The 24,838-nt window shown below is 38.1% G+C and overlaps 1 protein-coding gene across 18 annotated transcripts in view; it reads right to left on the bottom strand.

Annotated features, from left to right (window-relative positions):
* Positions 1–24,838, bottom strand: part of LOC105487875 (ligand dependent nuclear receptor corepressor like) — a 296,771-nt gene that overhangs the window by 71,442 nt on the left and 200,491 nt on the right. The window contains exon 1 of one of the 18 annotated variants that reach the window (XM_024794757.2): positions 1,049–24,838. This exon is cut by the window's right edge and continues 21,394 nt beyond it. The exons of the other annotated variants lie outside the window; for them this stretch is intronic. The gene's annotated coding sequence lies outside the window, so the exon portion shown is untranslated. The remainder of the gene's footprint in view (positions 1–1,048) is intronic. 18 annotated transcript variants of the gene reach the window in all.

Below are 24,838 nucleotides of genomic sequence, written 5' to 3'. Positions count from 1 at the left end.
ACGTGAAGAAAGATGGAAGCCTCCTGCAAGCAGCCAAATGTGTGGACTTGCAAGACATTCTACAACAATCAAATCTCCTATGACCACAACCCAGCTCACTCCTTAATTGTAGCCTCATGAAAAAGTGAGCCAAAACCAACTAGCTGAGCAATTCTCAGGTTCCTGACCCCAGAGAAAATGTGAAATAATAAATGTCTGTTGTTTGAAACTGCTGAATTTGGAAAGTAATTTGTTATAGAGTCATAAATAATACAGATTTTGGTGCATATTAGTGGGATGCTGCTGTAATAAAAAACTGAAAATGTAGGTGTCACTTTTGAACCAGGAAGTGGTCTCTGGGAATAGTATTAATGGAAGGTTGAAGTAACTTCAATAAGCTGTTAATACAGCCTTTAAGAAGGCTGCAGAGTAAGAACTTCTAGAAAAATGAGGTAAATATTACTGGAATTATGTAATGGGAGAAAGTTTCACAACACTGTTATCTTCAGTAACTTGGGAAGTAGAAAATGTGCCCAATGAATTGGATGATCTATCTAGGGAAATATCTAAGCAAAGTGTGAAAGGTGGCCCCTGGCTGCTTCTTGCTAATTAAAGTGCAAAAAGAAAGAGATAAACTCAAGGAAGAACTGCGATATGGTTTAGATGTTTGTCCCCTCTAAATCTCATGTTAAAATGTGATTCTGAGTTATACCTGATGTAAATGACGAGTTGATGGGTGCAGCACACCAACATGGCACAAGTACACATATGTAACAAACCTGCACGTTATGCACATGTACCCTACAACTTAAAGTATAATAATAATAAATAAATTAAAAAAAATAAAATAAAATGTGATTCTAAATGTTGAGTTGGGGTCTGATGGGAGGTGATCGGATCATGGTGAAACCAACCCAACTGCCCCCACAGACTGTTCTTTTTGATAAACATAGAAATTGCCCCTTCTGGTCTTAAAAAGCTTGAAACTTGTATTTGTTTTATCTGAGTTCCTTCCTCAGAAAAGGACCTTCAGGCCTCTCAAAGAAAGTATCAAAGAACTGAAACTCACCAGACGACCGCACCACATCATGGATCCCTCATTCACCATGATTGCGTCCTTGCCCCTTCCCTAATTCTTGTTTTCTTACACACTGTTACATTTCTCCCCTGCTATATAAACTCTTAGTTTTAGTCAGGCAGATGGATTTGAGATTGAGCACCCATCTCCTTGGCTGCAGCAACTGATTAAAGCCTTTCTTGGCAATAATTGTTGTGTCAGTGATTCGCTTTTTGTGAAGCAAGCAGCAAGACCTACATCAAACCATTGGTGTTTCGGTAATAATGGGGCGGATCCCTCATGAATGACTTAGCACCATCCCCTTGGTAATAAGTGAGTTCTCCCTCAGTCCATGTGAGATCTGGTTGTTTAAAAGTCTGGGATCTCCTCTCTCTTTTTCTTTTGCCATGTGATGTGCTGGCTTCTGCTTTGCTTTCCGCCATGATTTTAAGCTTCCTGAGGTCCTTACTAGAGCTGAGCAGATATTGGTGTCATGCTTGCATAGACTCACAGACTGCAAAAGCATGAGCCAATTAAATGTCTTCTTTTAATTTTCTTCTTTTTTTTTTTTTTTTTGAGAGAGTGTCCCTCTGTCACCCAGGTTGGAGCAGTGGCATGATCTTGGCTCACTGCAACTTCCACCTCCTAGGCTCAAGCAATTCTCATGTCTCCACCTCCTGAGTAGCTGGGATTACAGGCATGTGCCACCATGCCCAGCTAAGTTTCGTATTTTTAGTAGCGGCTGGGTTTTGCCATGTTGGTTTAGGCCAGTCTGAAACTCCTGGTCTCAAGTGCTCTGCCTGCCTTGGCCTCCCAAAGTACTGGCATTAGCCACCATGCCTGGCCAAACTTCTTTTCTTTATAGATTGCCCAGCCTCAGGTATTTCTTTTTTCCTTTTTTTTTTTTTTCCGAGACAGAGTCTCACTCTGTCACCCAGGCTGGGGTGCAATGGCACAGTCTTGGCTCATTGCAACCTCTACCTCCTGGGTTCAAGTGATTCTCCTGCCTCAGTCTCCCGAGTAGCTGGGATTACAGGCATGTGTCATTGCACCCAGCTAACTTCTATTTTTAGTAGAGATGGGGTTTCACCATGTTGGCCAGGCTGAGACTTTTTTTTTTTTTTTTTGAGAAAGAGTCTCACTCTGTCACCTAGGCTGGAGTGCAGTGGCATGATCCTGGGTCACTGCAACCTCTGCCTCCTGGGTTCAAGCGATTCTCCGGCCTCAGCCTCCCGAATAGCTGCGACCACACGCGCCTGCCACCACACCCGGCTAAGTTTTGTATTTTTGTAGAGACGGGGTTTTGCCATGTTGGCCAGGCTGATCTTGAACTCCTGACCTCAGGTGATCCACCCGCCCTGGCTTCCCAAAGTGCTGGGATTACAGGAATGAGCCACTGAGCTGGCTGAGATATTTCTTTACAGCAATGCAAGAGCAGCTTACTACAGACTGTTAAACAAAGAGATAGCAGGTTTTGATTGTTTTGAAAATTCTCAGTCTATAATATACAGAAAGCAAAAGATGCCAAAATTAAGAAATGATTATCGAGCAAAGATTAAATCAGGAAAACAGCTAGGAAAATATACTTCAGAAAGGTGACTGGTTTTCTTCCGGTTTGACACTTAATGCTGTGTGGGTCTCTTGCGAGTAGTTGTTGCTGTTTTGCAGGGTGGGAGGGGGAATGTAACGTCATTAAACAAAAGAACTCTGGGAATTAACCAAAGGCTTACTCTATTCAAGAAAATCAGCTGAATCTCAAAATCAACTGAATCTCAGCAAGTACAGCAAGCTATTATGGCATTTTAAATTGCATCGTTTTTCCTTTGCGCTGAAGCTACAAGGTAACAAAAACAAAACAAAACAAAAAACGAAACAAACAAAACAAAAAAACACCAAAACAAACAACTGCACTATTCTCATCCTTCCTCCTCAAGACACACAGAGCCCCCATGGCAAACACTGAGAGTCTTACGATTGTAGACATATAAGGAACCTCTGTTCAATCATTAGTTGATCACTAAGCTAACTATGTGAAGATGTCAGTGGGCGCAGAACACAAAGAATACTACCTTCACAGAATTAGTTTAGAAAAGTCACTAAATAAAGAATAACAACAATGATACAGCAACAACAAACCTTGGGGTGGAGGATAATCTGATTTCCAGTTGTCACACTGTATTATTTATTTAGTTTTTAAACAAAACATTATGGGACATGCAAAGACATAAAAACGTATCACACATGGGGGAAAAAGTCCACAGAAAATGTCTCTGAGAAAGCCCAGATATTGAACTTATTAGACAAAAGAACTTTAAATCAGACATTTAAAATATGTTCAAAGAATGAAAGGAAACCATGTATAAACAACTAAAGTATGAGGAGAATATTTCACTAAACAGGCAATTAAATAAATTTATAATAAAGAACCAGACAGAAATTGCAGTGCTGAAAAGTACACAAATTAAAATGAAAAATCACTAGATATACACTGGTAGATTTGACCTGGCAGAAAAAAGAACCAATCAACTTGAAGATAGGCAGACTAAGATTATTCAGTCTAAGGACAAAGATGGGGAGGGTAGGTAAGCAGGTAGGTGAACAGAGCCTCAGAGACCTGTGGGACACCAATCAAATGTATCAAGATTTACAAAAGGAATTCCCAGAAGGAAAGAAGAGAGAAAAGCAGAAAAAAAAATTTGAAAAAAAAAAATGACAACGCCCCCAATTTGAAGAAAATATTTATTTACACATCTAAGAAGGTCAACAAATGCTAAGCACAATAAACTCAGAGATCACATTTAGATGCATCCTAATCAAACCAAAGACAAAGAATAAATTTTGAAAGCAGCAAGAAAAAAAGTAAAATAAAATAATCACAAGTAAGGGACTAAACAAACCGTTAGCTAGACAGACCAAGAAAATAACTAGAGAAGGCCTGAGTTACTTTCTAAAACCAGAAATGAAAGAAGATATACCACCACTGATCTTAAAAAAACACAAAAGATTATCAGAAAATACTATAAAAAACAGTACACCAATAAATTAGATAACCTAGATGAAATTGCCAAATTCTTAGAAGGACACAAATTACCAAATTGACTCAGGAAGTAACAGAAAATATGAATAAACCTGTAAAAAGCAAAGGGATTGAATTCATAACCAAAAATTTACCCCAAATAGAGGCCCAGGAACAGATGGCTTCAATGGTAACCTCTACCAGATATTTAAAGAGAAATTAATCCCAATCCTTAAAACCTCTTTAATAAAATGGAGGAAACACTTTCAACTCTATTTATGGGTCAATATTATCCTGATATCAAAACCAGAGAAAGCATATGAAAACTATCAAATAAAAAAACCCTATCCATTAGCAATACACATATTAGATATTGCAGGTTCAGTTCCAGATGACTGGAAAAAAGCAAGTATTGCAATAAAGATAGTCGCAAGAATTTTTTGCTTTCCCAGTGCCTGTAAGTTATGTTTAAACTATAGTCTATTAAGTGTGTAATAGCATTATGTCTAAGGAAGGACCCATACCTGTGGTATAATGCTACATGTTGGTTCTCATCCATGGTTCTTGGCTCCTAACTTCCACAGCCCTTGTTATAGTCTTTTATTAGGGGTGTGTTGGGTGTGTTAGGTCTCAGGAGCAGGCCCCAGGAAACAGAATCTCTCCTGCCCTCCTTTCACCTGCCCTAACGTAGGACTCCAATCCCCTGCCTTTGTAACTGTGGGTCTTAAGACCCTCCTTAGAGATGGTCTTGCCCTGTACTCTGGAAGATGGAATGCTGATGTCAAGAAGCTTCCATTAAAAACCCAAGAGGGCTGAGTTCGGGGGGTTCCAGATAGTTGAACATGTGAAGGGCCCTGGAGGGTGGCATGCCCAGGGAGGGCATGGAAGCTCCACACTCCATTCCCCATGCCTTGCCCTGTGCATCTCTTCATCGGTATCCTCTGTAATATCCTTTAGAATAAGCCAGTTAAGTGTTTCCTTGGGTTCTATGAGCCATTCCAGCAAATTAATCGAACTCAGAGAGGGGGTCATGGAACCCCAACGTGAAGCCAATCAGTCGCCCTGTGAAATGTAACACTATCTCCACGTAGATAGTATCAGAATTGAATTAGAGGGCACCCAGGTGGTGTCCACTGCTCAGTATGTGGGGAAAACCATCCAGGCCTCTGGTCACAGAAGTCTTCTGTGTTGTGGTGGTATGAAAATATAGGAAAAAATGCAGATTGAGAGAGTTTTTCCTGAACAAATACCTTAATTTAAGAATACTTTATTGTTAAAAAATTCTCAATCATCTCAACCTTCAGCAAGTGGTAATCTTTTTGCTGGTGGAGCGTCTTGCCTCAAGGTTGACACTTGCTGAATGATAAGGGTGGTGGCTGCTGAAGGGTGGGGTGGCTGTAGCAATTTTTTACATTAAGACAACAATGAGGACGGGCGTGGTGGCTCAAGCCTGTAATCTCAGCACTTTGGGAGGCCGAGACAGGCGGATCACGAGGTCAGGAGATCGAGACCATCCTGGCTAACCCGGTGAAACCCCGTCTCTAATAAAAAATACAAAAAAAAAGCCGGGCGAGGTGGCGGGTGCCTGTAGTCCCAGCTACTCAGGAGGCTGAGGCAGGAGAATGGCGTAAACCCGGGAGGCGGAGCTTGCAGTGAGCCGAGATCCGGCCACTGCACTCCAGTCTCGGCGACAGAGCAAGACTCCGTCTCAAAAAAAAAAAAAAAAAAAAAGACAACAATGAAATTTGCCCACTGATTGATTCTGCTTTCATGAAACACTGCTCTGTAGCATGTGATGCTATTTGATGGCATTATACCCCAAGTAGAACTTCTTTCAAAATTGGAGTTAATCCTCTCAAACCCTGCCACTCTTTTATCAACTAAGTTTATGCAATATTCTAAATCCTTTGTGGTCATTTCAACAATGCTCACAGCATCTTTGCCAGAAGTAAATTCCCTCTCAGGAAAGCAATTTCTCTGCTCATCCATGAAAAGCAATTCTTCATCTATTAAAGTTTAAACATGAGATTGCAGCAATTCAGTCACATCTTCAGGCTTCACTTCTCTTTCTAGTTCTCTTGCTGTTTCTACCACGTCTGCAGTTGCTTCCTCTTGAAGCCCTCAATGTTATCTATGAGGGTTGGAATCAACTTCTTGCAAAGCAACTTCTTCTGTTAATTCTGATATTCTGACTTCCTCCCATGAATCAGCAACATTCTTTTTTTACATTTATTTTTTTGTTTTTGAGACTAAGTCTTGCTCTGTTGCCAGGCTGGAGTGCAGTGGTGCAATCTCGGCTCACGGCAACCTCCGCCACCCAGGTTCAAGCGATTCCCCTGCCTCAGCTTCCCGAGTAGCTGGGACTACAGGCACGCACCACCACACCTGGTTAATTTTTTTTGTATTTTAGTAGAGACAGGGTATGTTGGCCAGGATGGTCTCAAACTCCTGACCTTGTGATCTGCCCCACTTGACCTTCCAAAGTGCTGAGATTATAGGCGTTGAGCCACCGCGCCCAACCGAATCAGTAATGTTCTTAATGGCATTTAGTGAATCCTTTCTAGAAGCTTTTCAATTTACCTTGTCCAGATCTATCAGAGGAATCACTATCCATGGCAGCTACAGCCTTACAAAATGTATTTCTTTTATAATAAAACTTGAATGTAGAAATTACTCCTTGATCCATGGGCTGCAGAATAGATGTTCTTGTTTTCAGGGCATGAAAACAGCATTAATATCCTTGTATATCTCCATCAGAGCTCTTAGGTAATCAAGTGCATTTTCAGTGAGCTGTAATATTGTGAAAGGAATTCTTTTTTCTGAGTAGTAGGTCTCAACAATGGATGTGATGGTTAATATTCAACTTGACTGGAATGAAGCATGCAAAGTATTGTTCCTGGGTGTGTCTGTAAGGGTGTTGCAAAGGAGATTAACATTTGAGTCAGTGAACTAGCAGAGGTAAACCCACCCTCTATCTGGGTGGGCACCAAATAATCAGCTGCCAGCTCGGTTAGGATAAAAGCAGGTGGTGGAATGTGGAAAAATTAGTCTGGGTAAGTCTTCTGGCCTCCATTCTTCTCTCTTGCTGGATGCTTCCTGCCCTCGAACATCAAACTCCCAAGTTCTTCAGCTTTTGAACTCTTGAACCTACACCAGTGGTTTGACAGGGTGATCAGGCCTCCAACCACAGCCTGAAGGCTGCACTGTCGGCTTCCCTACTTTTGAGGTTTTGGGATTCAGACTGGTTTCCTTGCTCCGCAGCTTGTCAACAGTCTATTGTGGGACTTCAACTTGTGATTGTGCGAGTCAACTCTTTTCAATAAACCCCTTTTCATATATACATCTATCCTATTAGTCCTGTCTTGACTAATTACAGATTTTGGTCCCGGGAGCGGTTTTAGAGGAACAGAAGTTTAAAGATGGAGTTTTTAAGTTGGTTTTTGGGTTTCTGGAATTGGCTGCTTAATATGATTAGAACCAAAAATGTTAAGAACTCTACCTCTAATAGTATGGAGAATACTGATAGTCCTTGGCATAAACTGTTTAAAGAGTTAGGCAAAATAAATGCATTTGATACTCCTGATTCACTGCCTGTGAGAGGCAAGTTTAGTGACTCTGTACATAATACCTTTGACCATATGTAAAGAACCAAGGAATATAATGAAGTTGGTTGGTTGCTCCTAAGTTCACTAGACAAAGTGATGAAAGAAAATTATGAACCCAGGGATTCTATCTCCCGGCTCAAGAGGAACAACATGCTGAGTCTCAAATGTAATAAGATTGCTGAGTGAGAGTTTTATCTCCTGTCAAGAAAGAGCTGAAATTGTGGAAAATCAGACACAAGCTCTTATCATGCGAGTGGCTGACCTGCAACGAAAGGTTCACACACAGTCTCACAAGGTGTCTAGTGTTAAAGTGAGGGCACTGACTCTAAAAGAAGGGGCCTTGCAACTTGGAATGGGAACTTGTGGGAGAATCCTGATGAGGCTGGGAGCACTAATCTACTAAATTCTGATGAGTCTTTTTAGTCAGAGGAAACAGCCTCCCCACTCCCAGTGGTGGCAACATCCCCAACACATCCCCTTCCCAACCCGGGCAGCCATCAGCCTTTCCACCTTTGTCTGAGGAGATTAACCGTACACTGCCTGAGGCAACAGTGATGGCCTCCCAAGGCAGCTGCCAGGCAAGACAGTGCCGATTCTCCTCAGGATCCAACCCTAACACCCCTGTTTGCTTTTAGACCTATAACTAAAGATCTGGCAGGCCCCTAGAGGGAAGGTTCAAAGTGTTACCCATGATGAGCTGCGCTACACTCCAAAATAACTGTTTGAGTTTTCTAACTTATATAAGCAGAAATCTGGAGGACAGGCATAGGAATGAATACGAAGGGTGGGGGATAATGGTGGAAGAAACAAAGTTGGATCAGGCTGAATTTATTGATTTGGGCTCACTAAGCAGGAATTCTGCATTTAATGTTGCAGCTTGGGGAGTTAAAAAAAGGTTCTAATAGTTTATTTGCTTGGTTAGCTGAAATATGGATTAAATATGGGCTCAAGGCCAGGTGCAGTGGCTAATGCCTATAATCCCAACACTTTGGGAGGCCAAGGCAGGCAGATAATTTGAGGTCAAGAGTTCGAGACCAGCCTGGCCAACATGGTGAAACCCCATCTCTACTAAAAACACAAAAATTAGCCGGGTGTGGTGGCGGATGCCTTTAATCCCAGATACTTGGGAGGCTGAGACAGGAGAATCGCTTGAGCCCAGGAGGCGGAGGTTGCAGTGAGCTGAGATTGTGCCACTGGACTCCAGCCTCGATGACACAGTGAGACTCTATCCCTGCACCCCACCTCCCCCCCAAAAAAGATGGACCCCTGTGAGCAAGCTGGAAATGCCTGATCTCCCTTGGTTTAATGTAGAGGAAGGGATCCAAAGGCTTAGGGAGACTGGGATGTTAGAGTAAATTAGTCACTTTAGACATACTCATCCCAGCTGGGAGGGTCCAGAACACATACTCTTGACCAATACTTTGCAAAACAGATTTACAAGGGCAGCACCTGCATCTTTCCTGAATTTCTTTGTCACCAATTTCCCAATCATGATTTTTCCAAGTCCATGCAGTGTGGACTTTCCCTTCCAAGTCTAGGAAGGGAAATCTTCCTAGTGGGCAGAACTTCGAGCAGTGCACCTCGTTGTGCACTATTCTTTGAAGGAGAAATGGCCAGATGTGCGATTATATACCGATTCATGGGCTGTAGCCAATGGTTTGGATAGATGGTCATGGATTTGGAAGAATCATGATGAGGAAATTGGTGACAAAGAAATTTGGGAAAGATGTTGTGTGGCTGGACCTCTCTGAGTGCTCAAAAACTGTGAAAATATTTCTATCTCATATGAGTGCTCACCAATGGGTCACCTCAGCAGAGGAGGATTTTAATAATCAAGAGGATAGGATGACCTCTTTCCTCAGCCACCCCTGTCATCGCCCAATGGGCCCATGAACAAAGTGGCCATGGTGGCAGGGATGGAGGTTACACATGGGCTTAACAACACGGACTTCCAATCACCAAGGCTGACCTCGCTACAGCCACTGCTAAGAGCCCAATTTGCCAGCAGCAGAGACCAACACTGAGCCCTCAATATGGCACCATTCCTCGGGGTGATCAGCCGGCTACTTGGTGGAAGGTTGATTATATTGGACCTCTTCCATCATGGAAAGGGCAACAGTTTGTCCTCACCGGAACGGACACTCCAGATACGGGTTTGCTTATCCTGCACGCAATGCTTCTGCCAAGACTACATGCGTGGACTCAAGGAATGCCTTATTTACCATCACAGTATTCCACATAGCGTTGCCTCTAACCAAGGCACTCACTTTACAGCTAAAGAAGTGAGGCAGTGGGCTCATGCTCATGGAATTCACTGGTCTGACCATGTTCCCCATCATCATGAAGTAGCTGGATTGATAGAATGGTGGAATGGCCTTTTGAAGTCACAATTAAAACTCCAACTAGATGACAATACTTTGCGGGGCTAGGGCAAAGTTCTCCAGAAGGCTGTGCATGCTCCGAATCAGCGTTCAATGTATGGTACTGTTTCTCCCATAGCCAGGATTCATGGGTCCAGGAGTCAAGGGGTGGAAGTTGAAGTGGCACCACTCACCATCACCCCTATTGATCCACTAGCAAAATTCTTGCTTCCTGTTCCTGTAACATTACGTTCTGCTGGCCTAGAGATCTTAGTTCCGGAGGGAGGAATGCTGCCACCAGGAAACACAACGATTCCGTTAAACTGGAAGTTAAGACTGCCACCTGGATACTTTGGGGTCCCCCTATCTCTCAGTCAACAGGCTAAGAAGGGAGTTACAGTTTGGCTGGGGTGACTGACCCAGACAAACTATCAAGATGCAATCAGTCTACTACTCCACAGTGGAGGTAAGGAAGAGTATGTGTGGAATACAGGAGATCCCTTAGGGCATCTCTTAGTATTACCATGCTCTGTGATTAAGGTCAATGGGAAGCTACAGCAGCTCAATCCAGGCAGGATTACAAACGTCCCAGACCCTTTGAGAATGAAACCTTAGGTCACTCCATTGGGAAAAAACCCACAGCCCACTGAGGTGCCTGCTGAAGGGAAAGGGGATACAGAATGGGTAGTAGAAGGTAGTAATCAATACCAGTTACGACCACGTGACCAGTTACAGAAACGAGGACTGTAATGTCATAAGCATTTCCTCCTCAATTTATTAAGAACATGTTGTGGCCGGGTGCGGTTGCTCATGCTTGTAATCCCAGCACTTTGGGAGGCCGAGGCGGGCAGATCATGAGGTCAGGAGATCGAGACCATCCTGGCTAACACGGTGAAACCCTGTCTCTACTAAAAATACAAAAAATTAGCCAGGCGTGGTGGCACGAGGCTGTAATCCCAGCTACTTGGGAGGCTGAGACAGGAGAATCACTTGAACCTAGGAGGTGGAGGTTGCAGTGAGCTGAGATCATGCCACTGCACTCCAGCCTGGGTGACAGAGTGAGACTCCATCTCAGAAAAAGAGAACATGTTGTGCATGTATACACTTGTACTAAGAAAATATCTTCATTTTATTTCCTTTCTTTTCCCTTTATCATGTGTCGTAAGATTTATTGACTTCACTTCATATCAGCATTAAAGTGCTGTTAACCAAGATAACTTGATAGGTTTTAGCCCCAAACTTCACCAAAAAATGTTAAAAAGCCAAATCCCAGCAACCCACGTATAACCCAAAAGGCAAATTCTTTTTTTTGCCTTTTGCATATATTGAGGATAAAAGAGGGGTAAAATTCTGAATAGCATGTGAAGCAATGATTGCTGTTTTGTACAATTTTGTAGTGGTAATCATTAAGATACAATTTTTTGAATGTATGTCTATAGATTAATTGTCGTCCATTTTTGGAGTATTTGTTTTCACATACGTAATTGAGGCCTATTCAATTGAGGCCTATTCAAAGTTTGACAAAATGATTTAATAAAATATTGATTTATTTATTTTGAAACAGGGTGCCACTCTGTCACCCAGGCTGGATTGCGGTGGCACAATTTCAGCTCACTGCAACCTTAACATCCCGGACTCAGCAATCCTTCCGCCTCAGCCTCCCGGGTAGCAGCTGGGACTACAGGAACATACCACCGCACCAGGCTAATGTTTGTACTTTTTGTAGAAATGGGGTTTCACCATGTTGCCCGGGCTCATCTCGAGCTCCTGGGCTGAAGTGATCCGCCCGCCTCCCAGAGTGCTGGGATTATAGGTGTGAGCCACTGGGCCCAACCTGATAAAATAATATTTAATAAAATTCCTATAAGAAAATAAAAAAATAAAATAAAAATAAAGTGCTGTTAACTTTATGTAATAGCATTTCGACTGGGGACTGGTGCACTGTACTAAGGATAGCTGTATTATGTTAGGCACAATTATTACCTTGCTACTGTCTTTATTTGAATATTATGTGTGATTTCAGATGTGTATAGGTTCAAGTTGACAAGGGGTGTGATGGTTAATATTGAGTGTCAATTTGATGAGATTGAAAAGTCTTGTTCTTGGTTGTGTCTGTGAGGGTGTGGCCAAAGGGGATTAACATTTGAGTCAGTGAACTAGGAGAGGTAGATCCACCCTCAATCTGGGTGGGCAACACATAATCAGCTGCCAGCTTGCCTAGGATAAAAGTAGGCAGCGGAATGTAGAAAAATTAGTCTGGCTAAGTCTTCTGCCTTCCTCTTTCTCCTGTGCTGGAAGTTTTCTGCCCTCAAATGTTGAACTCCAAGTTCTTCAGCTTTTGGACTCCTGGACCTACACTAATGGTTTGACAGGGGCTCTCGGGCCTCTGGCCACAGACTGAAGGCAGCATTGGTGGCTTCCCTACTTTCGAGGTTCTGGGATTCAGACTCCTTTTCCCTACTTTTGAGCCTATTATGGGACTTCACCTTGTAATCATGTGAGTCAATACTCCTTAATAAACTCCTTTTCACATATACATCTATCGTATCAGTCCTGTCCTTTTAGAGAATGCTGAATAATACGGTGGGCTTAAAATAATCAGTAAACCATTCTGTAAACAGATGGGCTGTCACCCAGGCTTTGTTGTTCTACACATAGAGCACAGGCAGAGTATATTTAGTGTAATCCTTACAGGCCCTAGAATTTTTGGCATGGTAAATCAGCACTGGCTTCAAGTTAAAGTCACAGCTGCATTAGGCCATAACCAGAGAGTAAGCCTGTCCTTTGAAGCTTTGAAGCCAGGCATTGACTTCGCTCTAGCTATGAAAGCCCTAGATGGCATCCTCTTTTAACAGAAGACTGTTTCATGTATTAACACATTGAAAATTTATTGTTTGGTACAGTCACCTTCATCAAAGATCTTAGCTAGATCTGGATAGCCTGCTGCAGCTTCTATATCAGCACTTGCTGCTGCTTCACCTTGCACTTTCATGTAATGGAGACAGCTTTCTTTAAATCTCAAGAACCAATCTCTGCTAGCTTCCAACTTCTCTCCTGAAGCTTCCTCTCAGCTGTCTCGGCCTTCAACGAATTAAAGAGACTTAGGCCCTTGCTCTAGTTTAGGTTTTGGCTTAACGGAATGTCATGGCTGGTTTGGTCTTCTACTCAGACCACTCAAACTTTCTCCCTATCAGCAATAAGCCTGATTTGCTTTATCACTCATGTATTCACCAGAGCAGCACTTTTAATTTTCTTAAAGAATTTTTCCTTGGCATACACAATGTGATGCATTGTGCAGAAACTGTTTGATGTGATAGGAGTAGCTTTTGGCCTATCCCGACTTCGATGTCTTTCTCACTAAGCTTAGTTATTTATAGCTTTTGATTTAAAATAAGAGGCATATGACTCTTCCTCTCACTTAAATACTCAGAGGCCATAGTAGCGTAATTAATAGGCCTAACTTCAATCGTGTTGTATCTCAGGGAAGAAGAGGGCCTGAGATGGGAAAATGAGTGGTCGGTGGAACTGTCAGAACACACACATTTCATCTTCTCATGTGGGAGTGGTTCGTGGTACCCCAAAATAATTACAATCATAACATCAAGGATCACCATAACAGATACAATAGTAATACTAAAAAAGTTTGAAATATTGTGAGAATTACTAAAACGTGACACAGAGACATGAAGTGAACATGTTACAGGGAAAATGGCGCAAACAGACTTGTTCGATGCAGGGCTGCCACGTACCTTCAATTTGTAAAAAAAATGCAAAATCTATAAAGCACAATAAAGCAAAGCATAATAATACAAGGTTTGTCCCTCTAGACTCAGTACTCAATAAAATGCTATCAAAGAGGATCCAGTAACACATTAAAAAGAATTATACACCATGAACAAGAAAGCTTTATGTCAAGAATTCCAGGTTGGTTTAACATATAAAAATCAATCCATCCTGGCTGGGCAGAGTAGCTCAAGCCTATAATCCCAGCACTTTGGGATGGTGAGGTGGGCAGATCGCTTGAGCCCAGGAGTTTGAGACCAGCCTAGGCAATATGGTAAAGCACCGTCTCTATAAAAAACACAAAAATTTAGCCAGGCATTAGTGATGTCTGGCCCCTGTAGTCCTAGCTACTTAGTGGGAGAATCACTTGAGCTCAGACAGGCAAGGCTGCAATGAACCATGACTGCACCACTGCACCACAGCCTGGGTGACAAAGATCCTGTCTCAAAAACAAACAAACAAAAATCAATCAATTCATATAATTCAGCATGTTAACAAACATATTAACAGAATACAGAACAAAAGCTACATAATCTCCATACATGTAGAAAAAGTCCTTGACAAAATACAATTTCCTTTCATGGCAAAAACAATGAACAAGCTAGGAATAGAAGAAAATGTCCTTAAATCTCATAAAGGTATCTGTAAAAAATCCACTGGGAACATGGTATTTAATGGTGAAAGGCTAAAAGCTTTCCCCCAGAATGCTTTGTCAGGAACCAAACAAGGATATATGCTCTTATCACTTCAACACTATACTGGAGTGTTCTAGCCAAGGCAATAAAGCAAGAAAAATAAATAAAAGACATCTGGATTGGCAAGGAAGAAATAAAACTCTCTTTTTATATAAATAATATAATCTTGTGATATATAAATTTAATTTAGATTACCATTGTATAATCTTCTATATTTGCATATAATCTTATATACATACATTTCTAAGGAATCTGTATACAAACAAACATTAAGAACTAATAATCAAGTTCACAAGGTTACAGGATACCAAATCAATATACAAAAATGAATTTTATTTCTAGCCAATGGCACAAAACAAATCCAAAATGCAATTTTAAAAAAATCACATTTACAATGGCATCACAAATAAAATACTTATAAAAAATAAACTTTAAAAGGTGGAAGAATTGTACACTGAAAACTGGAAACATAATAAAGACTTAATATAATAGGAATACGTCCTCTGTTCACAGATTGAAAAACTTAATATTGTTAAGATGGTAATACTCCTCAATTTTTATCAACAGGTTCAACACAATCCCTATCTAAATCCCAGTTGGCAGTTTTATAGAAACTGGCAAGCTGATTCTAAAATTCACATAAAAATGCAAGGGACCCTGAATACCCAAAATAATCTTGAAAGAGAACAAAACTGGAGGATTAGCATTTTCTAATTTCAAAGCTTACTATAAATACAATAGTCAAGACTAGGTGTTACTAGACAGACATGTAGAATAATGGAAAACAATCGAGTCCAAACATAAACGCATTCATATACAGTTAATTTATTTTTGATGAGTACCAAAACAATTAAATGGGAGAAAGAATAATCTTTTCAATAAATTATGCTGGGAAGACTGGATATTTCAATGCAAAATATGAAGTTGGACCTCTACTCCACACTATATACAAAAATTAACCCAAAATGGATCAAAGATCCAAATATAGGAGACGAAATTATAAAACTCTTAGAAGACATATGTTTAAATCTTCATGACCTTGGATTAGGCTATGATTTCTCAGATCTGACACTAAAAGCACAAACAACAAGAACGAAATGGATAAACTGAACTTCACGAAAATTAAAAATTTTAAGCTTCAAAGGACACTACCAAGAAACAAAGACAGTCCACACAATGGGAAAAAATATTTCTAAACCATATGTCTTATAAGGGTCCAATATCCACCATATATGAAGAACTCTTACAATTCAACAATAAAGACATGCCAAATATGAAAAATGGGCAAATGATCTGAATAGACATTTCTAAAAAGAAGATGTTACTAATAAGTACATGACAAGATGCTTAGCATGATTAGTTATTAGGAAAATGAAAATCAAAACTATGAGATACTATTTCATACCCAGTAAGACTGTTGTAATAAAAAAACGCAAATAACAAGTATTGTGGAGGATGTGGAAAAACTGGAACCCTCATACAATTTTGGTGGCAATGCAAAATGCTACAGCCACTTTGGAAAACAGATCAGCTTTTCCTCAAAAATGCAAATAAAAGCCAGAGGAAGTGGTAGAATGCCTGTAGCCCCAGCTACTCAGGAGGCTGAGACCGGAAGACTGCTTGAGCCCAGGTGTTTGAGTCCAGCCTGGGCAAAATAGTGAGACTCCGCTTCCACACACAAACATGAAGTAAAGAGGTTTCTACTGTTTAATTGCACAAGCCCAAAACTTCAATACAGTGTTAAATAGTATAAGAGAAACAGGAGAATAATGTCTTGTTCCAATTTTAGTTGGAATGCTGCATTTCCACATTAAGTATTATGTTGGATTTAAACCTAGGATATATGTGTTTTACATTTAAAAAATACATAAATTTCTGTTTTACTGAGTATTCATTTTTTGTTCCTCTTTACATTAACAAGTGAGTAATATCAAAGGACTTCCTAAAATTGAACCACTTTTGCATTACTGGAATAAATGTCATGACTGTCATATATTGTTTTCTTAATGTAGCATAGGATTCTGTTTGATGCTTTTGTATTGATATACGTGAGACTGTTCTGTAGTTGTATGTACCTGTGTGTGACCATCACATGATTTTTATCTAGATTAATACCATACTCAAAAGTAATTTGAAAACTGTCTTTTTCTATGTTCTGGAAAAATGTACAGAGCATTGAGATGATCTGATCTTAGAAGTCTTGGTAAAACATTCCTTTGAAACCGTCTAAGCTTGGTGCTTTTACTGAGCTTTCTTGATACCTTTTCCTATTTCTTCTGAAAAAATTGATCTGTTTAACTTTTCTGTTTCTTCTGGGACAATTTTAACAAACTGGATTTTCCAAGGAAATAATCCATTTCACTTAAGTTGTGCAAAATAAAATCTTACCATTTTAAAAATTGTTTCAATAGTTGTTATTCTCCCCTTGTCATGTCTTACATTTTAATACTTTCTCTCTGTTACCCCCTCTCCTCCTCCCACCTCTACTCCCACCAGTTACGTTAACTAGTGGTCTATTTTGTTGACTTTTTCAAAGAACCAGTATTTTTTTCTATTTACTTTTTAGTCCTATTGCTTTTATCTTCAATCTCATTTTTTGCTTTCATCTTTATTATTTCCTTCCTTGTTCTTTATTCTGATTTACTTTGTGATTTTTCTTAGTTTTTTGATGAAAATGTAATTTATTTTTCTTTAATTTATGGCTGTAAATACATAAGGCTGTTCAGTCTTTTTCTAATCACTGTTTTAATTATATCCCCTAGATTCTTATATGTAGTTTTTTTGGTCATTATCAATATTTTGAAGAAATTCTGTAACTTTGCTTTCTTCACTATACACCTAAAGTTGTTTAAAATAGTATTAACATTGCAGGTAAATAAGACTTTTAAAATGTTTTGTTATTCATGTCCATCTTTACTGCACTATAATGAAAAAATGTTTTTTGTATTGTTTCTACTTTATGGAACTTAGGATTTCTTTTTGACTTAATATATAAAAATTTTTTGTGAATGTTCCATGTATACTTGGGAAGAAAATATATTTTGTGTTATTTGAGAATCGAGTTCAATATATATTCATAAAACATCCCTTGTGCTTTTATATCCTTACTTATTTTAGATTCACTTCACATATCTTGGACTAAAAGTGATGGGTTAATTCTGTGTATTTGTCCTTCTGAATTCTCTGTCGTTTTTGTTTATGAAGATGGTTGCTAATGTTATCTGGTACACAGACACTAGTAAATGTTACATCCACATTACGATTTATGGTCTTTAACACTATGAAGTAGCCCTTTTGCCGCCCAATTTCTACCCTGGTTGACATTAGAATTAATCTTGGCTTTCTTTACTGTTTTCATTTGCCATCCATACCTTTTCTCACTCCTTTTAGTCTTTTAAAATCATTTTATTTCAGGTATGTCTTGCCAATATATACAGCTCAAACTGAGTCTTGCTTCATGAACCATTCTAGACACCTGTTTAATAGGGGAGTTCAATGTTTTCACATGTCCTACAATGACTCATATATTAGTGTCAGCTTACAGAGTTACGTTTTCTTTTTCTTTCTTCATGTGGTCCTTTTTCTTTGCTTTGTAAAATTTTTCAGTATTTAAGATGGTTTGTCTTTTTACTGATTACCAGTTTTACCTTCTTATGATGCCATTAGTCCCCTTTTCCTTAGTTAGGCTGTTTGGTATTCAGGCTTCAAATGATATCTTTGATTCCTAAATAATACCTGAATGACACTCAATGAATTTTTCCTACTTCATTTCCCACTCTTTCTAATCTTCACTCTGCTTTAGCCTTAGATAAAATATGGCCAATGCTCACAATCGCTCCTTTTGCCATTTATTAATTTCATGAAATGTGCCATAGAGTATGAGGGTGAGCAGGTAGGGGGACATATGTGGCCCACCATCACTTTTTGTAGATGAAGTTTTATTGAAACACATCCACACTAATTCATTAATGTACTGTCTATGGATATTTTTATTATAATGGCAAATATGGTGAACTGCAATAGAGACCATATTGCCTGCAAAATCTCCAATATTTATTTTCTGGGTCCTTTACAGAAAATGTTAGCTCCAGTAGATTATTCTAGTAGTGCTTTAAATACAGTATTTCTTGAGTTCTTGCATATTTATGTTTTGACCACCTTCATACACGAAATAGAACTTGACAGAACACAAAAGTTTCGCTTATTTTTAAACTTCTTTGAAAATGTTGCTCTGGGGCTGTCTTTCTTTAAATGTTCTTGTTGAGAATTTTGATTCATCTGATTTTTATCTTTGTGACTTAGTATTTTTGTCTTGAGGCACATTGGGTTTTTCCTTTTTTAAAATTATCATAGTTTTACCTGTATGTCTCAAAATTTGCTATTCTGTGTCAATTATCCCAGGTATGTAGTGAGCTATGTAGTTTCAAATATATTTCTGGAAAGTATTCTCAAATTATAGTTTCAATATGTTCCACTATTTTGTTTTCTTCTTTGGGGCTCCAATTACACCTGTGTTGGACTTTTTGCTGTTCAAGCACTGTTCTAGCAACAACTTTTTACTCTACCTTTTTATCATTTTATTTCATTTTCATTCTCTCAGCCATTTTCAAGCTTTCTCCAAAGACTCTTATATTTTCAGTCAAATCTATTCTCCTTTGAAATTAAGTCTTTCTTTCTAACAGGATTTCTTTTTCTAAAATTGTATTCCTAAGTTTATTCAATTCTCAATTCCCATCTTCCTTTTTATCTATTTCTTTTTGAATGTCTGGATTTTATGTAAGGTGTTTTATCATATCTGCCAATGCTTCTTTTAAGAATATATAAATTCACTTTGAAGTGTTATGATGTACCATTCTTCTGTTTTTCTGCTTGTTTTTTTAAAGAGAATTTCATATGTCCTATATTCTATTCATTTTGAATTACTTTATATTCCCAAACCAGCAATTACTGTCATACATAAAAACTGCTGTATACAGAGATAATCTGGATGAAAAGAACCCTTATGCTGGTATGGTATAGTTCCTTTAATTAGTGGTGCATTTTAAATGGTAGAGTGGAATGAAGAGTTGATATGCTTTCAGTTTTGTGATTCTCTTTTGTTTCCACAGGACCCTTAATTTCTTCCTTCCATTTATTAACAAGATTCTAAGTAATATTCCTTCTAACTCACCCTTCTCTTCTTCAGAAATGGTACCTTGCCAAGACTGCTACCTCTGATCCTATGATTTTAAGACTCTTCCTTTTTATTTCCTAGTATCAAGTCCTTAGACTTCAGGGATTTTTCATGGATTACAGGGATTTTTAGAGAAGTGATATATTATGAATGATACTGTAATGAAGGACACATGACTGTGTATTTGGAAAATCCATAGAACTGTACTACATATACAAACTGATCCTGATGTAAACTATGAACTTTAGTTAATACTAATGTATCAGTATTTGTTCATCAATTGTAACAAATGAAATACACCAATGATAGGTGTTACTGGGGAAACTGAGGGGATGGGGGAAAAGTGATTATATGAGAATTCTGTACTTCCTGTTTAGTTCTTCTGTAAACCTGAATCTGTTCTATTAATTGAAAATTAAAACAAAACAAAAAATTGAATTAAGTGAAAATCTATTTTTTGATTTCATGTTTTTTCCTTTAAAAAGCATTCAGTAGATGGCACCAGAGATCTTTTAGAATAAGGAATCACTAGATGCACTGTATAATTCATAAAGCTTAGTTCTGATGTTGATACATGCTTTAGAGATCCTATTTATTCCTTAATGAATAATATAATTGATGCTCTGAGAAAGGTGTATTGAAGACAAATTTAGCTGCAAGTTTTATCATTCAGTAAGTGAATAATCATAGAAATGCAGGAATGCAGATCTGCAGAATTATGGAGCAACAATAATTCCACAATATGGGTAAAGTTTTAAATTCCAATTCACATTTTGACAACTACACAGCACCTTCACTTGGCACTTCTTTACTACTAGTGAGCAAGTATCTCAATAGTAAAATTGTTTTTCTCCATACACTAAAAGCATTCACGAAACATGGTATCAAGGTATTTTAAAATATATTTTCTCCTCAGGCTAGAACAGAATAAAGTATTAAGTCTTTCTAAAAAATAGACAGTGAAAACAAATCAGTTACCCACTATGTAACTAACTGCCCACTCACTGGCATTCAAACTGACACACTCAATATGCAGTTTCACAGAGAACAAATGAAGCAGTCCTGACTAAAAAAAAAGTGATATTATACAGATGCCCGGTTATTCATACTTTGCCCATTAATGAAGTTTCAATACTATATATGGCCATTTTGGTAGGTACAGAAGAAGAAAGAAGGAATCAAAGTAACATTTGGAGAGAAGAGTAAAATGTGTTCTTCTTCTTCCAGATTTAGAATCTAATTCTCAGAAAACAAATTATCAATGATGGCAGTGCTGAAATAATACAAATCAAGTGTATTAACCATTAATTGCCAATACAGTCTTTTGTAGTTTAGAAAATAATTACTACTTAACATATATTTCCATGAAAAAAAAAATACTACTCACAGTTCCAAATGAATTAATCAGTAATATGGTTTAGATGTTCTGTCCCCTCCAAATCTCATGTTGAAATGTGACCATCAATGTTGGAGGTGGGTCTAGTGGGAGATGTTTGGGTCATGGGGCCAGATCACTGAAAGATGGCTTGGTGCTATCCTCACAGTAATGAGTGAATTCTCACTCTATGGGTTCACGTGAGATTTGGTTGTTTTAAAGAGCCTTGCAGTTTCCCCTTCCCTCCCTCCCTCGCCCTTTCTCTCTTGTTCTTCCTCTCTCACCATGTGATACATTGGCTCCTCCTCCACCTTCTGCCATGATTGTAACCTCCCCGAGGCCCTCACCAGAAGCAGATGCTGGCACCACACTTCTTGTGCAGCCTGCAGAACCGTGAGTCTAAATAAACCTCTTTATAAATCACCCAGTCTTAGTTATTCCTTTATAGCAATGCAAACAGATTGACACAATCAATAAATTTTTAGAACATAATTTAACTACAGTTGAAAAACAACAAAAACATAGAATGAAATTAAGTGTAGGTACACAATAACTGAAAAAGCAATTTTGGAATTAAGTCCTCTGAAAGTATATTACACATTACTGGGTAATAAAAAACCATGACCACTGAAAGATCTCTGAATTCTCCAGAAATATTAAATAGATGTACTAAACTTACAAGAGTAAACTATTCACCTATACCTTTGGAAATACATATTGGAAAACATATAGCTAATGATTTCCAATCTTTTATAATATAATTTTATAATATAATTTATAATATAATTTATAATATAATTATATAATTCGCTACTTTTAATTCAAAGACATTGTCAATAAGACACAAGTACCTCGGTGTGGTAATTTTTATAAAGAGTAATATCAATTTGATCCAAATATAAAAGAAATTTGTTAGACCTACAGTCTTAGTGCAGATATGACTTCTTAAGCCTTTGTGAAATGTTAAAAATAGCTCCTAAACTTTTATCCACTTTTCAGGACCACTAGAATTCTGGACCTACCAGATTTTAGATAAAATCTAATCCAGTCTCATAGTGGGAAAAAAAAAAAAAAAAAAAAAAGAAAAGAGAAACGAAAATCCAGAAAGATCAAATCAGAGACAGTGGCATACTGGCAGAGCTTAGAACACTGGTTTCCTATCTTCCAGATCGGTATTTTTTTCCACCAGATCATGTGGTCTCACCAATAAAAACAATAAAATGTGTATCACTTCTTATTCAAATCTATTTAGTTCTTGAATTCACATAGCTTGAAGAGAAAGTTCAGATAGCAATGGATATTGCAGAATCTGAATCTATTTGGTTCTTGAATTTTCAACAGCAAGGAATTTATTTGAAAATTTATCTGAACTTATTTAATTCCTGAGTTTAGATAATGAAAGTTCAAACAGAGAAAGATACCTATATTTTATAAGAGGTTAATGGGAGAACATTTTGATGCATCATTTTCCTTTTCATGTATGCGTTTCTAAATCTATCCTTCCCTCCCTTCCTACTTTTTGTAGGGGTGGCACAATAATTTAGTTTAATCAGAAAAGATCATTTCAGTTTCCCTCAACTCCAAACCTCTCTTCACACAGAATATTGTACAAAGTTCCTAATCACCACCAGCAGTAGGATGTACAATAGATTAAGTTGAACAAATATGTAAGTCAATAAGCTCAGTAGTCATGGGTCATTTTTTATTGTTCTGCAATAGTTTAATAATGCATTATATACATTTTATAATCTTACGTAATTTACATATAAGACTAAAAAAATTTAAATTATGTTCTAAAAATACCCCCATAATCCTCCGGAACAATTCAGAGATATTCATTCCCAGCTTAGGTGAGTCTTTATTTCTTGTCCCCATTCCTTAATGCCAAAATAACACTGCTCTGGGCTAACACTGTAGTCACTTCCAAGTTTTCTGAAAAATTTTGCCAACATTCTATTGCAATTGTTTTTCTAGCACATTGCAATATGCTTCCACTGCTAGATACAACTCAACAAAACAAGCTCTAGCAGCCATACTATATCAGACAGCTGGGGGAAAAACAGTAAAAAGGCAGTATCCATTAATAAAAAGTGTTATCTTCCAAAACCACTGTATTATATCATCAAAATCCAGTAATCCCTCAATATAAAGAATAATATTAATAAATCTTACTTTATAAAGCATTTGTCACAGTAGAATATAAGAATAGCAATAATCTGAACTTCTCAAATTCATAATAAACAACTGATTTTTCACTAATAATTTCATTCTTCCCTTACCAAAACCTCCTGTGATGAAGGGAATAAATGAAAAACCTTACAGACTTAGATTTCTTCTCCTTTTTCACATCATTCTCCATAGAAACATATTAACAAGTACGCTAGTTAGAACACCAGAAGGGAAACAGTAGCACACACCCTTGCCCCCATAACTTAAGTGGTATAGTTAAGCCATATAAAAAGACAAATTTAAATTCATTATATTATTACTTTATGGATAAGCCTAGCTGTATATTTTTCAAATAAAAACAGGAACTAAAGGGCAATACAATAGAACAAAATCTGGTCTACTTTTATATCTAGCACGGAAGCAGCCAGGGGAGTCATTTGGCCTGGGCTACACGTTTATAAATTTATAACACATTTAGAATTTTAATATAATTTTCAAATTAGGTTACATATTTACATCTGGCAGGAATAAAAGGAAGCTTTAGCCTTATAAATTTAAACTTCTTTTTTTTTTTTTTTTTTTGAGACAGAGTTTTGCTCTTGTTGCCCAGGCCGGAGTGCAATGGCGTGATCTCGGCTCACCACAACCTCTGCCTCCCGGGTTCAAGCGATTCTCCTGCCTCAGCCTCCCGAGTAGCTGGGATTACAGGCATGCGCCACTACCCCGGCTAATTTTTTGTATTTTATTAGAGAAGGGGTTTCTCCATGTTGGTCAGGCTAGTCTTGAACTCCTGACCTCAGGTGATCCTCCTGCCTCAGCCTCCCAAAGTGCTGGGATTACAGGCATGAGCTACCATGCCCAGCCATAAATTCAAACTTCTATCCTACTGGACTTACCTTGATATTACAAATTAATAACAGATCCTTTAATGATCTTGGGTGTATAGTTTTACTTCATTTTGTAACTGTGTCTAAAGTTTTATTATACAAAATACTTAGAAGATAAAACAATTTTTATAACCCACTCAAAAAGTAAAGTTGCTAAGCCTCTCTCAATCTCTTTCAGAGTTCTCCTTTCTTTTCTTAGTTGTCTTAGTCTTAATTTAGTTTCTTCTATGTGTCTAGTTTCTTTACCTACCCCAGGGAGGGCATCAGAACAAATACATCTTTAACCTCACAAGGTTAATCTACCCAACTAATTAGGGACAAAGTCTATAAAAGCACTTCAATCAGGCTAAAGCATTATTCAACAAACATAAAATATTAGTAATGATCTGACAAAGGACTTTTATCCAGAATTTATAACGAACACCTACAAATCAACAGAAAGCAAACCCAATTAAAAATGAGCAAATGACTTGAACAGATCCTTTAAAAAGGAAGATATATGAATTGTGTGTAAGAACTTGAAAATGTGCTCAACATCATTAGTCATCAAAGAAATGCAATTTAAAGCAAAATGAGATACCATTTCACACCCACTAGAATAGCTAGTAACGGACTGCTAACATCAATTGCTCAAAGGCATGTGGAGCAACTGTAATTCTTACATATTGCTAAGACTCAAATAATACATTTTCTACAACAGTTTGGCAGTTTTGAATATAAATAGCTTTTATATTAGATA

Source organism: Macaca nemestrina, chromosome 3, assembly GCF_043159975.1.
Source record: "Macaca nemestrina isolate mMacNem1 chromosome 3, mMacNem.hap1, whole genome shotgun sequence".
NCBI classification, from domain to species: Eukaryota; Metazoa; Chordata; class Mammalia; order Primates; family Cercopithecidae; genus Macaca; species Macaca nemestrina.
Note: the sequence above shows the minus strand (reverse complement) of the source record. Positions and strands in the feature narration are given on the sequence as shown.